Below are 12,564 nucleotides of genomic sequence, written 5' to 3'. Positions count from 1 at the left end.
CGATGAGAGTTGTGTGAGATCGGCGGCTGCTCGCGCGGGGACAAAGAAGAGGGTGAAGATCGTTTTGGTTTAGAAAGGAGAGAAGAGGAAGTTAATCCGTGGTAGAGAGATCTGGATCCGTGCGAGGTGGAGATGTTGGAGGCGTGCGGAGTGGGCCGAGCCTTTGAGCGTAGGGTGGAGCCGGAGGTTGGTGCTGGACGTTGACCAGCGCGAGCCGGTCGATGTGGCCAGGTGCGGTCTGCCAGGTTGGCCAGGGTGGCGCCATCCGAGTGGAAGTGAGGAGAAAATGGAGATGTGAGGCTGTGAGGATATGTTGTGATGGAGTTGATGAGGCTGCGGTTGAGTCGTGATGGAGTTGATGAGGCTGCGGTTGAGTCGTGATGGAGTTGATGAGGCTGCGGTTGAGTCGTGATGGAGTTGATGAGGCTGCGGTTTAGTGGTGATGGTGATGGTTGTGGATTTGTCCAGGGGAAAGGCATGCATGCCTGAGGTGAGACTGGTTGAGGCCTGACCGGGGGATAGGCATGGGTGCTTGAGGAGTGGATGGTTGAGGCAGGAGTTGGCTGGGGGTTTGTGGGAGAGACGAAAGAGGTCAGTGGCCGGGCAAAGTGGAGAAGAGAGGCTGAGGACATTGAGGCGAGTGTGGATGGTTCTGCGGAACTTGTGTGGTGAGGCGAGGACGTGTATGGTTAGGAGTTGTGCGTATCCCAAATGGTTGAAGCTGGATGTCTTCGCTGCTGATGAAGAGATGAATCGAGATGACAAGATGATGGAAAGTGCAATGATGTCATGTAGCCTAGGAGTTATGCTGAAAGTTCATTACTCGTAGTTGTCATATGTGTCATGTTGTTGTTGCAAGATGGCCATGGTTGTTTACCCATGATCATCTTGAGGGGGTGTGTTGGACCATGAGTGAGTTTAGTAGTAGCGCCTGTAGTAATATTGTATCCAAGTGTGAGGCCCATAGAGGCCCATGTCCAGTGGTATTGTGACCCTAACTCAGATGATATAAATACAGAGTGTGGTGGTCTGAGTGACCTAACCCACCCAACAACAACAACAACAACAACACCAACAACAGCAGTAGCAGCAGCAGCAGCAACAGTTTATTCCCAAACAAGTTGGGGGTAGGCTATACAAGTCCACCATTGACACGATTACAATTTCTCACTATTTGGCCGTAGGCTACTGCTCTAGTTACATCATGTTTGATATCTTTCTGCGATCCTGTATTACATGTTTATGCACGTTATAATGCTTCTACTACTGTTTGGTGTCAATTTAACTATAGCAAATCCTTGACTCGTAACTGTTTGTTGTTATTACACGTGCGAGCGAGCACATCTTACACTCGAAACGTAGAGTGAAGCTCGCCTATAATCATGTAAGTATCTGCTGTTTTTTGTATATTGCTTAATGCAAACTTCTATATCTTGGATCCTGTTTACGTTTACAATTGGCCTCTCCTTCATGCGAGAGGAGAAACGAGTGAGGCACCAGGTTCTTCTGTCCAAGTACCTGATGAGGTCCGTGTGACTCAAAAAAAAGCTCACGTAAGTTCCCTGTTTTTTTTTGGAATGTTAATTTACCTCCTTGCGTAGTTCAATTGCATCATTTTCTGTCTGTTGCACTACCTAAGATGCCTAATGGAATCTAATAAAATATAAACAACGACCATATGGAACATTGCACACTGCCTTTGACCCATCTGGCATCCGGCATGCCTGGGTATAAGTTACATGATTTGGCTATCTCAAACAAGTCCTGAAATTCTATTATGTTAATTTTTTGCATGTTGCTTCATTGAGTTTGCCTGTTGTTCCATGGCTAGTGCATGAAGTTTGATAGAAATGATCCTAGCTAAAATGATGCACTTCGTGTTTTTTTATTGCTTTATTCCTTACCTAGCTTCCTATTCTACTTGAAACATGATTGCTTTATTCCTAACCTAGTTTCCTATTCTACTTGAAACATGATTGCTTTATTCCTAACCTAGCTTCCTATTCTACTTGAAACATGATTGCTTTATTCCTAACCTAGCTTCCTATTCTACTTGAAACATTGTGAAAAAATTAGTTATATTACTTGTTTAAATGTCTAGCTTTGTTTTTCACGAGTCCCATTGACATGATGTGGTATATCCATAATCAAATGATCCGTGCTGTTTATATAATACGCTCCATGTTCAATTGCTTCATTCATTTTCTAGTAATCTACTAGTAAGTAGCACGTGCTTTGCACGTCACGACATATATAATTTTAAAATATATTTCCATATTTTATTTGATGTTGATAATTATTATTTTTTGCTAAAATTAGTAACAAAGCCTAAAGTTTGGCTTTTGAAAAACTAATACACCCTAAAAGAAGTAATGGAAGGAGTAATATGTGAGTTCACTACAATTAAGTTTTTTAGTCAGTATGAAATGGAAGTATACCCTAATACGAAAGTGACACAACTTTTTCATGGACACCCCATTAGGATTATGTATATTTTTGTGATTAGAGTCGAGAATTTTTAAGGATCTATCTTACCTTTTGCGGCATGCATATTGCACGGCAAGACTATCTAATTTATATATTTCTACCATATTTTTTGAAATTTAAAATATATTATCCAATATCTATGTATAAATTTACTACCTCAATACTTTTTATGTGACCCACACATGGCCACCGTTAGATTTTATATCAAAACTGGTTGTCATGGGGAAAAAAGTTAGACCTTAATATGAGTAAATACGAAATATTAGTACTAAATTAATATATAATATTTTATCAGCCTTGGTTGGTGGACCAATGAACTTAGTATCTTCGAGCTTGAAGATGGTTCTTGTAACATAGTAATTGCTATTTGTTTTCCTAGCACGGAATTATATATCAATATCTTCACATAACCATGTACGATGAAGATGATATTTTTCATAACACAGTGCCAATGTAGACGATGGCTTGTGCTTCTATAAACTCCCAAAACAAAAATGTTTTCTTCAGTAAAACAAAAGAACGGCTGAGATTAAATGATACATGTTTGGTATTAGGGGCGAGATGGCTGAGATTAAATGATACCATGATACCCTTTTGGGGGATTACACTATTTTAAATTTTGAGGGTATATGAAAGCTAAAGCCTTAGATTTTGTTGGCAAGTGAATGTTGTCATTGGCCCTGTTATGGATTTTGCATTTCATTGCCACTACTTGTACTGACATCTCGCTTCATTCGTGTTTAATTTGGTCCCATTGGTACTCGAACCCGGGTGGGCTGGCTGCGCACTCGCAAGCCTTGCCACTGAGCTAGCACTCAGTTCTCAGATTAAGCAATGCCTCGTTATGCTTAATTTAAATGTTATGGCACTTCATACAAGCCATACAATTAATTGTTGCATTGACCTTCTACGTTGTCGAAGGCACTATCTGAGTCATGCTTAAATCAATCATACATTATTTTCCTAATTGTATCCAATCCAACATGAACATGTTTTGATCGTATTTGGCTATTTGCTAGATTTCTTCCGTGCGGTGACTCGGCTTCGTTATTGGGCACATGATGTCTAGTTGCTTGGTTCATTGTATACATCATCGCCATGATCTAGTTTGGTTTGTTCTAAGAGGCATGTGGCTTAACTGGTTTCTTTGTTCTATCCGCCCATGGTTCTTTCAAAATTATGTCAACGAGTCTTGTTTGTTTGCCGTGTATTGTATTGCATTTTAACTTGTTTTGTCTTAGTTTCAGTGCTGCAAACAAAGCTGTAATGTCGATAGGGACAACCCATTTATCAAGTGTTGTGGTCATTTCACGGAGCAACGATGAGCAGTGGCACGTGCTCTCATTGGTCCACCGAGTCCGATACGAGCAACCGTTCCAGAAGAAATAGATGTACGAGGCTCTATTTTTTGATTGCTTGCTATGTTATATCAGCTCAATGATGCTCTTGAAATTGGAGGTCTTTTATTGCATCATATGATGTTGTAACTTGTTTTATCTAAATTTCAGGCTTCAAATAAAGCTACAAAGCCAGAAGCAAGGGCCAATGCCTCAAGTATTGATGTTTCACAAAGCAGCAGTGAGAGTGCATATTGCTCGCATAGGCCCATGGTATCTATTGCTCAACTTAATCCGGCACAAAGAGATTTGGGGATGCACTCCAAGAGGCAGTTGATATATTTGGGCGGGAAAACAAAGATGCTGATGAAATAATTGCCAATACACGCCAAGAGATACATGAATTGAAAAATAGGCAAACTTTGACAGAAAATGTTCTAAAGAATCTCCTATGCACTTGTTATGGTAAGCCAGTTGTGATGTGTCTGGGAATTGAAGGTGTCTAAATAAACTTTGATTTTGTTGTTCAGTCAAGTGGATCATCGATGCCAATCGTTGTAATTAATTACTGCTCAAAATTTCGTTCAAAATTTCGTGGTCTGTAATAATTGCAAATTTTGTTGTTGTACTAAAATTAGATATGTTCCATGTGGCTGCTGTATTTTGTGTGAAATAATATCCTGATGTGTACTTCAATTAAACCATAAATTGGCTGCATGCTGAAAATTTGAATCTGAGCGCACGTGTGAACTGTTTTCTGCTCGTAATGCAATAAAGGTTGTTTCTTCGAAGACTACGAACATGGTAGCCCATTAATAATACCTTAATAATTATGCCTGCTAGCAAGATAGATGGTCCTTATTATAGTCAGGCATGCCAACTTGTATGATTAAAAGTAGTTCGTACACATTAAATCTACCATCTGCATTTTTCTCTGTAATAACTTTTCTTTTTACACAACTCAAAACTTGTCATGCTAATATGAAATTCGAGATGGCAAAACCTGGGAAAGATAAAGATATCACCAAAAACTCTTTCTGCGAAATGCTGGGTTTTGAAGCCCAAGTCCAAATCTTTCTCTGCTCAAGTTTTGGAGGAACAACTCCAAGTAGAACGAGTTGCAACGACTATGCTAAGAACAAAAGTTGACATGTTGAGATCGAGATTAGAAGCATGTGATGCCCTACTGCACGAGGCCAATCAAGTTCGTTATAATCTCCCAAAGACTAAGAAAATGTCATAGATAATTGGAGATGAACACTACATAGTGAGTACATTGGTCTTGTGAAATGTTTCCTTAGATTATGGCACCGTTCCTACTTTTGTTGGTGGATGCATTTATCTGCGGTTGGGATCAACTTGGTAGTTGTTCCTATGGATGTTATATAAATTAATTGCATAGCCTTTTTCAATCGGTTCGAACTTAAATGGTATCATAGCCAAGGTCTCAAGTTTGAATTGTCGAACGTGTGGTTTAATTTAATCTCAGTCGGGCGGCAAAATCTCCCACCAATCCTGAAATATTTCAAACGCATTTTTGAATGGGATTAAGAAGATATGGACTATAGATCATGATCATGGTAGTGACCGGTATTTAATGTGATGATGATTTGATTTTGCACTCGGCCTTGAACAGAGGTACTAGTACAGTCTCACAATTTTTTATCATTATAGTTGGACCTTAGCCAAATTCAAAATCTCATAGCGGCAAAACTTCCCGCCCACAAAATACAAAAATTTCACACGCTTCCAAATTCCCATTCTACTCATGTGGAGATGACAGCAAAGTCGGTTGGTGGGGGGGTATGCCCGTCATTTTTTCGATCACCACCTCCCTAGCCCGGAAACCCTCCCAAAAAAAATTCATTTCCCTCAGACCACTCACCGGAACTTCCAAGTCCCTCTCTCCCACCTCCACGACCACCGCACCGGAACATCCCCGCCGGACGTCCCTGGCCTACCCGAGGCCTCGCGATCCTCGTCATCCGGCTGCCTGCCGGAGCCGCTTCATCGACGCCGTCATCAACCGGACCGGATCATCCCCGCCGAACCTCGAAACCATATGCTCATCCAGCGAGTCTACCGCAGTCGCTTCGAGCTGCGGTATCGTCCACTCCACCGGAGCCGTCGTCCACCGCATCGGATCTTGCTCACCGACACCGCTTGTGCATGAACCGGATCTCGCTTCACCGGCGCCGTGCATGATCTAAACTCTTCTATTGTCGCTTTTCTATTGCTTGCCTGCAAGTTCTTGTTTAATCTTGGGGAACTTGTTTGTGCTAACGACGCGCCGTTACGTTTTTGCGAGATGAGATGAGTAACCATGAATTGTAATGGCCGTCTCTCCAACCCCAAGTAGCACATGTAGCGTACTTCATCACCGGATCTATCAACCCCGGGAAGATCTGTTGTGACTCCAACAGAGTGCTTCTCCTAATGTAAGTCCCTTGTTTTAGCGCCATGTTACGGGTTCGGATGCTTGTTTGTCCGAAGCTCTTTTAGTTCATTCCTAGCTATGACCGTAACACCTTGCTATTTTCTAGTTCATTGCTAACTTTAAGCGATTGAACATTTTGGTTTGCATTCCCTGCTCTGTAGATGTAGCCATCATAACTTCTATCTTGCTCGGTCGTGGTTACAAAAATTATAGGTTGCTACTATTTTGTTCATGCCAATCTTGTTCTCCCTGAACATGTTGGTTTGCATTCCCTGTACTGCAGGTGATGCCATTGTTATTTCTATCTACTTCGTCGTAAGCTAACAAAGTAACTGCCTGCTATTAGTTCCTGCATGCTATCGCTCCGCCATCCTGCAGTACAAATTTATTTGAACTCGTCACAGCAGCTACTTCCATCATAATTTTGTCTGCCATCTGATTCTTCAAAAGCTGCAATATTAACTTGGTTCTCTTAATTGGCATGGCGCTCACATATAGAATGGTGAACATATTGGTATGCATTCCCTCTTCTACAAGTTCACAGGTGATCCCACTATATTCCGTTTCTGGTCCATCCTAAGCCGTAGCATTAACTATCATATATGTGTTGTTCATTACAACTTTATATCCCGAAACAAACTAATTTGTTTCCCTCATCTACAAGTTTATGAATGATGCCATTATAACTCCTATATGTTTTATTCCTAGCTATTATAGTAACATCCTGTTATTATTTAGTTCATGGCCAATTTTAAGTAATTGCACATGTTGGTTCGCATTCCCTGCTCTATAGCTTTCGGAATCGTAACTTCTATATTTGGTTTACATTCCCTGCTCTGTAGATCTAGCCATCATAACTTTATCTTGCTCAGTCGTTGTTACAAAAATTATGGCCTGCTACTATGTTGTTTGTGCCAATTTTTTACTCCATAAACATGTTGGCTTGCATTCCCTGTACTACAGGTGATGCCATTGTTTTGTATCTAGTTCATTGTAAGCTAACAAAGTAAGGACTTAGTTTGGCATGCTATCACTCTGCTATCTAGCCCGTAGTATAAATAAACTTGTCATACTACTAGATAATAATTTTGCGTGCCATCTTGTTCTTCAAAAGCTGCATTATTGACTTGTTTCTCTGACTTGGCATGACGCTCACATATGGAATGTTGAACATATTGGTTTGCATTGCCTCTTATACAAGTTCACAGGTGATCCCACTATATTCTGTATCTGGTCCATCCTAAGCTCCAGCATTAAGTATCCTCTATGTGTTGCTCATTACAAGTTTATATCCTGAAACATCTTGATTTGCATCCCCTTCACTATAAGTTCAGGAGTATTATTTAGTTCACGGCCAAAATGAAGTAATTTCACTTGGCACATGTTGGTTCACATTCCCTCCTCTTTAGCTTTTGTCATCGTAACTTCTATTTTTGGTTTACATTCCTCGCTCTGTAGATGTAGCCATCATAACTTCATCTTGCTCAGTCGTTGTTACAAAATTTATAGCCTGCTACTATGTTGTTCATGCCAATCTTGTACTCCCTGAACATGTTGGTTTGCATGGGACTCGAAATTAGTAAGTCTGTTGTTTCATTCTAACATGCTCTGTTATATTGGCTATTGGTATGCGGCATGCACTCTTTGTTTGCTTATTGTGCGTATTACAATGATCTTGTTATAACGACGAAATGATTAGTTCCAAATTCTTTGGCAAACAATATTGTAGTGTCTTTGCCTTTCCATTGTTGTTGTCTTCACTTGTAATGTCTTTGTTTCAGATATAGGTGCTGCATGGACAACTTAAAAGATTGCCGGATCGCTTCATTGTATTGCTAGGTTTAATTACCATTCAATTTCTCCGGGTTCCGTAATATTTTTCAAAGCCTTGCAGCTGATGTAATATTTAGTTAGTTTTTATAGTTCTTTCGCGCATTTTTTCTTTGGTGCTTGTGGTAAGTGAGGCTATCCGACAGAAATCATGTGCTGCGTAAATATTCTCAGTAAATCACAAATTCCCATCACTAAACGGCCCAATTAAGCGAAATCACACATGTGCCGGCCCGCAAAATCCTAAAGCGCCTATTATGCCAGGCATATAAGCACGAACTAAACGGGTCGGCCCACGTACATATTGGGCCAGCCCACTTGCTTTAAGGTGGACCCCACCCACTACTGGGCCGGCCCAGTAACAGAAAAGTGGGCCCCACAAGCTTATTGGGCCGGCCCGCTAACTCGTCGGGCTAGCCCACCTGATTTACCGTGGACCCCACATACTAATTGGCCCGGCCCACTAACTTGTTGGGCCAGCCCAAAAGCTTTTGTGGTGGACCCCACACACTAAATGGGCCGACCCTTTAACAGGTTAGTGGGACCCACTGCGTTTTGGCCCGGGCCACCATTTTGTTGGGCCGGCCCACTTGCTATACGGTGGACCCCACATACTAAATGGGCCGGCCCTTTAACAGGAAAGTGGGACCCACCTGTGTTTTTGGCCCGGCCCACTATCTTGTTGGGCCGGCCCACTTGCTATACGGTGGACCCCACGTTCTAAATGGGCTAGCCCTTTAGCAGGAAAGTGGGACCCACCCACGTTTTTTGGCCCGGCCCACTTTCTTGTTGGGCCGGCCCACTTGCTATATGGTGGACCCCACATACTAAATGGGTCGGCCCTTTAAAAAGGAAAGTGGGACCCACCTGTGTTTTTGGCCCGGCCCACTATCTTCTTGGGCTGGCCCACTTGCTATATGGTGGACCCCACATACTAAATGGGCCGACCCATTAGCAGGAAAGTGGAACCCACCTGTGTTTTTGGCCCGGCCCACTGGCTTGTTGGGCCAGCTCATTTGATCTATTGTGGACCCCACGTACTAAATGGGCCGGCCTGATAGCAGGAAAGTGGGACCCACATGCTAATTGGGCCGGCCCAATAACTTCTTGGACCGGCCCACTTGCTTCAAGGTGGACCCCACTTTTTAAATGGGTCGGCCCATTAAAGTTTTGACCAGTCAACCTGAGAGGTTAGGCCCGGCTCACGTAACTAATGGACCAGCCCAGCTATATAGTTGACCGGTCAAACTAAGTCACACGGCCCGGCCCGCAAACTTAACGGGCCGGCCCGCTTAAGACGTGGCGAGCCTCGTGTGGGCCTACCATCTACCACGGGGTTTAGCCGGTTAACGCCGTTAGCTCGCCGGTTAACGGCGTCGCCACGTGTCGGTTTGCATGACGTCGGCGATCAACGGGCTCCGGAAACACTTCTGCAACGGTCCGATTTTCCGTGGCGGAAGGGCGCCCAAGCGCGACGGACCAAAAAAACGTGGTAGGACTTTGCCTGACGCAGTTTCGACAACAGAACCCATATCATCGGGTTAGGCCCATAGGCGACGAAAAATACCCCTTAGCGGACGATTTTGGGACATTGCCTATCAGAACTTTTCTTGTAGTGATCCATTGTGTAATTGCTATCCCTCCCCTTTCCCTTCCCCGAGTAAATAAAAAACATCCCCATCTTCACCGAGGAGCCCTTCATCAATGTCGACATCGCCATCAACAAAACCATCACCATTCGAACCCATAGTTACCTCCAAAAAATTATCATTGTTCATACTAGAAAATTTATGAAATCCAACTTCCATATCATGTAAATTTATGAAATCCATATATCTAATCGCATTCCCTATCAAACTTAAAGCTAATCCATATTGAACCCAAAAAAAATGTGAAAAGGGGTTGTATTTACCTTCACGGCATTTGGCCGAGCACGTTGTCATCATCGGGTGTCAAAGAAGGGGAGCGATTTGCCACTAGAGATGGGTTGCTCGTCGAGCCATCGCCGGTGCAAGGCCTCTCACGTGCATCTTCCACTTCTTGCGGGCATTGGAATTTTTCACCGCTAACTCTCAGTCGCAGGGCGGCTTGCGTGCTTCCACGGGTGCCTTCCGACTAGCGGGTATGACTGCGACATGACCACTAGTGGGACATTCAGATGTGTGGCATCCTCGATAGGCAAGGCCACGCCATAGCGTGTCGGATCAGCCGCAACGGGTGGGGCAAGTGTCGGGTGCGGTGGCCCTAACCCTAGCTGTTGAGGCTTCCGCGCGATCGTTCCAGCTCCCAAGGTGGCGCTCAGCAAGGGAGGCGGAGTGGAAGGGGAAGCTGCCGTCGAGGCTACTCATCCCCACTAATCCAACTAAAACTCTAGCACCAAAAAAGGTCTTAGGAGAGACAAAACGGAGTAGTATTTGGAGGAAGCAGAGGTATATCTTTTCTCTCATAAATTTTTAGGGACTGGGAGCCGTTTAGGGAGTATGCTGCTAGATCACTGTTTTGGCCGTTCTGAATAGTTGTGGCAGTTTTGGGTTAGTTTTTAAAGATCGAGAGTCATTTTACTCATTCTGCTCGAGATGCTATATTGAAAAGAAACCCACCAACCATCTCAAGAAAAAAAAAGCCACCAACATTCACATGCGGATAGGTCTGTGGACCATCATCTCAATTTCGTGTTGTGTCTTGCGGTGACAACGCTGCGCAACTGGTAGACAACCACTACAACCGACATGCAACAACTGTCCTAAGACCACCTTCTCCTTCACACGAAACAACCACGATCTCCAAACTAATCTGCCTAGTGTCTCCCGTACAAACTGATCAGAACAAGTTCTAATTATACCTCCAAAGTAGTAACAGCAAAGCTAACACTTCTTCACAAAATCCCGAACTGGGCACAACTTCCGTGTCTATAACTAGAGTCTAGAACCAGTGGCAAAGAAATTGCATGCGCTCGACTAGGTCAGGCACAAGCAGGAATGAGAAACGGAGCCGCACAAGGCACCGGAGAAGCAGCCGCCGCCAGCAGCTTCAGTAAACCCTAGATCGCTAGGCAGATTAGTTTAAATGATATTTGTTCCGTCGGATCTGATCGGACGGCTATGAAGCACGGATACTTGGATACGTATCCGATACGCGATACAGGGATACCGTGATACGTCAATTTTTCAAAAACACAGATACGGGAATACGTTCATATATATATGTAAATATTTAAAAACATAAATAAATTAAATATTCCTCATAGGATTAACATGAATGTGGATGTTTTCCTCCACACCCAACATAGATATTTTAATAATTAAAGAAGTAAAATTCATCTCTAGAAATCACATGAATCAATAGCTAGTAGTTGGGATGCATTTCCTGTAGTTGTTACCGTTGCACATGCTCTAGCTCGAGCTCCCAACTGAAGATCTGTTTGATGGGATGTACTAGCACTAGTCATTGCTTATCTGAATGGAGAAGGAATGAATTCAGGGATCAAAATCAATCGTTCGATGGGGATGGGGTGGAGTGGAAGGGTCAGCGGTAGAAGATGAGTGGACGGTGAGCTAGCTTATGTACCCCTCGAGTATCGCTCAAGTATCCCTTGGGTATCCCTCATATGTCCGTAATTTTCTTATTTTTCTTTAATTCAAAAATTAACCGATACGTACGGAATACGTATCGGGAAGTATCCCGTATCCGAGCAGTATCCGGTACCGGTACGGCAGAAAAGCAAAGTATCCGCGCTTCATAGTCGGACGGTTGAACTTTCCCCAACCCTATCCACTTGTGGTTTGACCTCACCTCTTCTTTTTCGGACCACTCAGTTGTCCTCACCCATCTTTAATGCTGCCACGGTGCCACCACTGCCTAGGGCGCAATCATCATCAGTTGAAGAAGCACTGCTATCCGCTGAGTATGTTTTGCTACAGCATCCATGATCAGCAAAAACCTTGAGGTATCCTAAGAACGATCTGCAGCCATGATCAGCAAAAACCTTGAGATCCCTTCTTCGCTTCTCAGCATCAGCAGTCCTATATAACCGTGCCCATTAAGCAATATAAGGAACCTATTGTAAGAATGATCACCGCAGTGCACTTCACCACATACTTATCAAGGCCATGTATTGTTTCGAACTCTCTTTCTTTATCAATGAAAAGGCAAAGCTTTTGCCCGTTTCCAAAGAAAAAAAGGTTATTTTGTTTCGAATGCTCCAAATCGACCAGCACAGAGTAACCAACAGGCTACAGGAACATGTACAATTTATCTTCACCGGGAAAAAACACAGAACCAAGCAAAACTTTCTAGATATTTCTAGGAAAAGAATTTGTACCCAAACAGGAACCCAAAGCCACCCAAACCACTTTAGCAACACCACAAGAATAAAAGAGCTGATTCGAAGTTTCCATGTTATCACAGAAGGAGCATCTAGGAGATCCTAACCATTTTCCTTATCTCAGATTGTCTCTTGCCACAAGAAAATCT

This window comes from Lolium rigidum, chromosome 5 (genome assembly GCF_022539505.1).
Source record: "Lolium rigidum isolate FL_2022 chromosome 5, APGP_CSIRO_Lrig_0.1, whole genome shotgun sequence".
Taxonomy (NCBI): Eukaryota; Viridiplantae; Streptophyta; class Magnoliopsida; order Poales; family Poaceae; genus Lolium; species Lolium rigidum.
Note: the sequence above shows the minus strand (reverse complement) of the source record.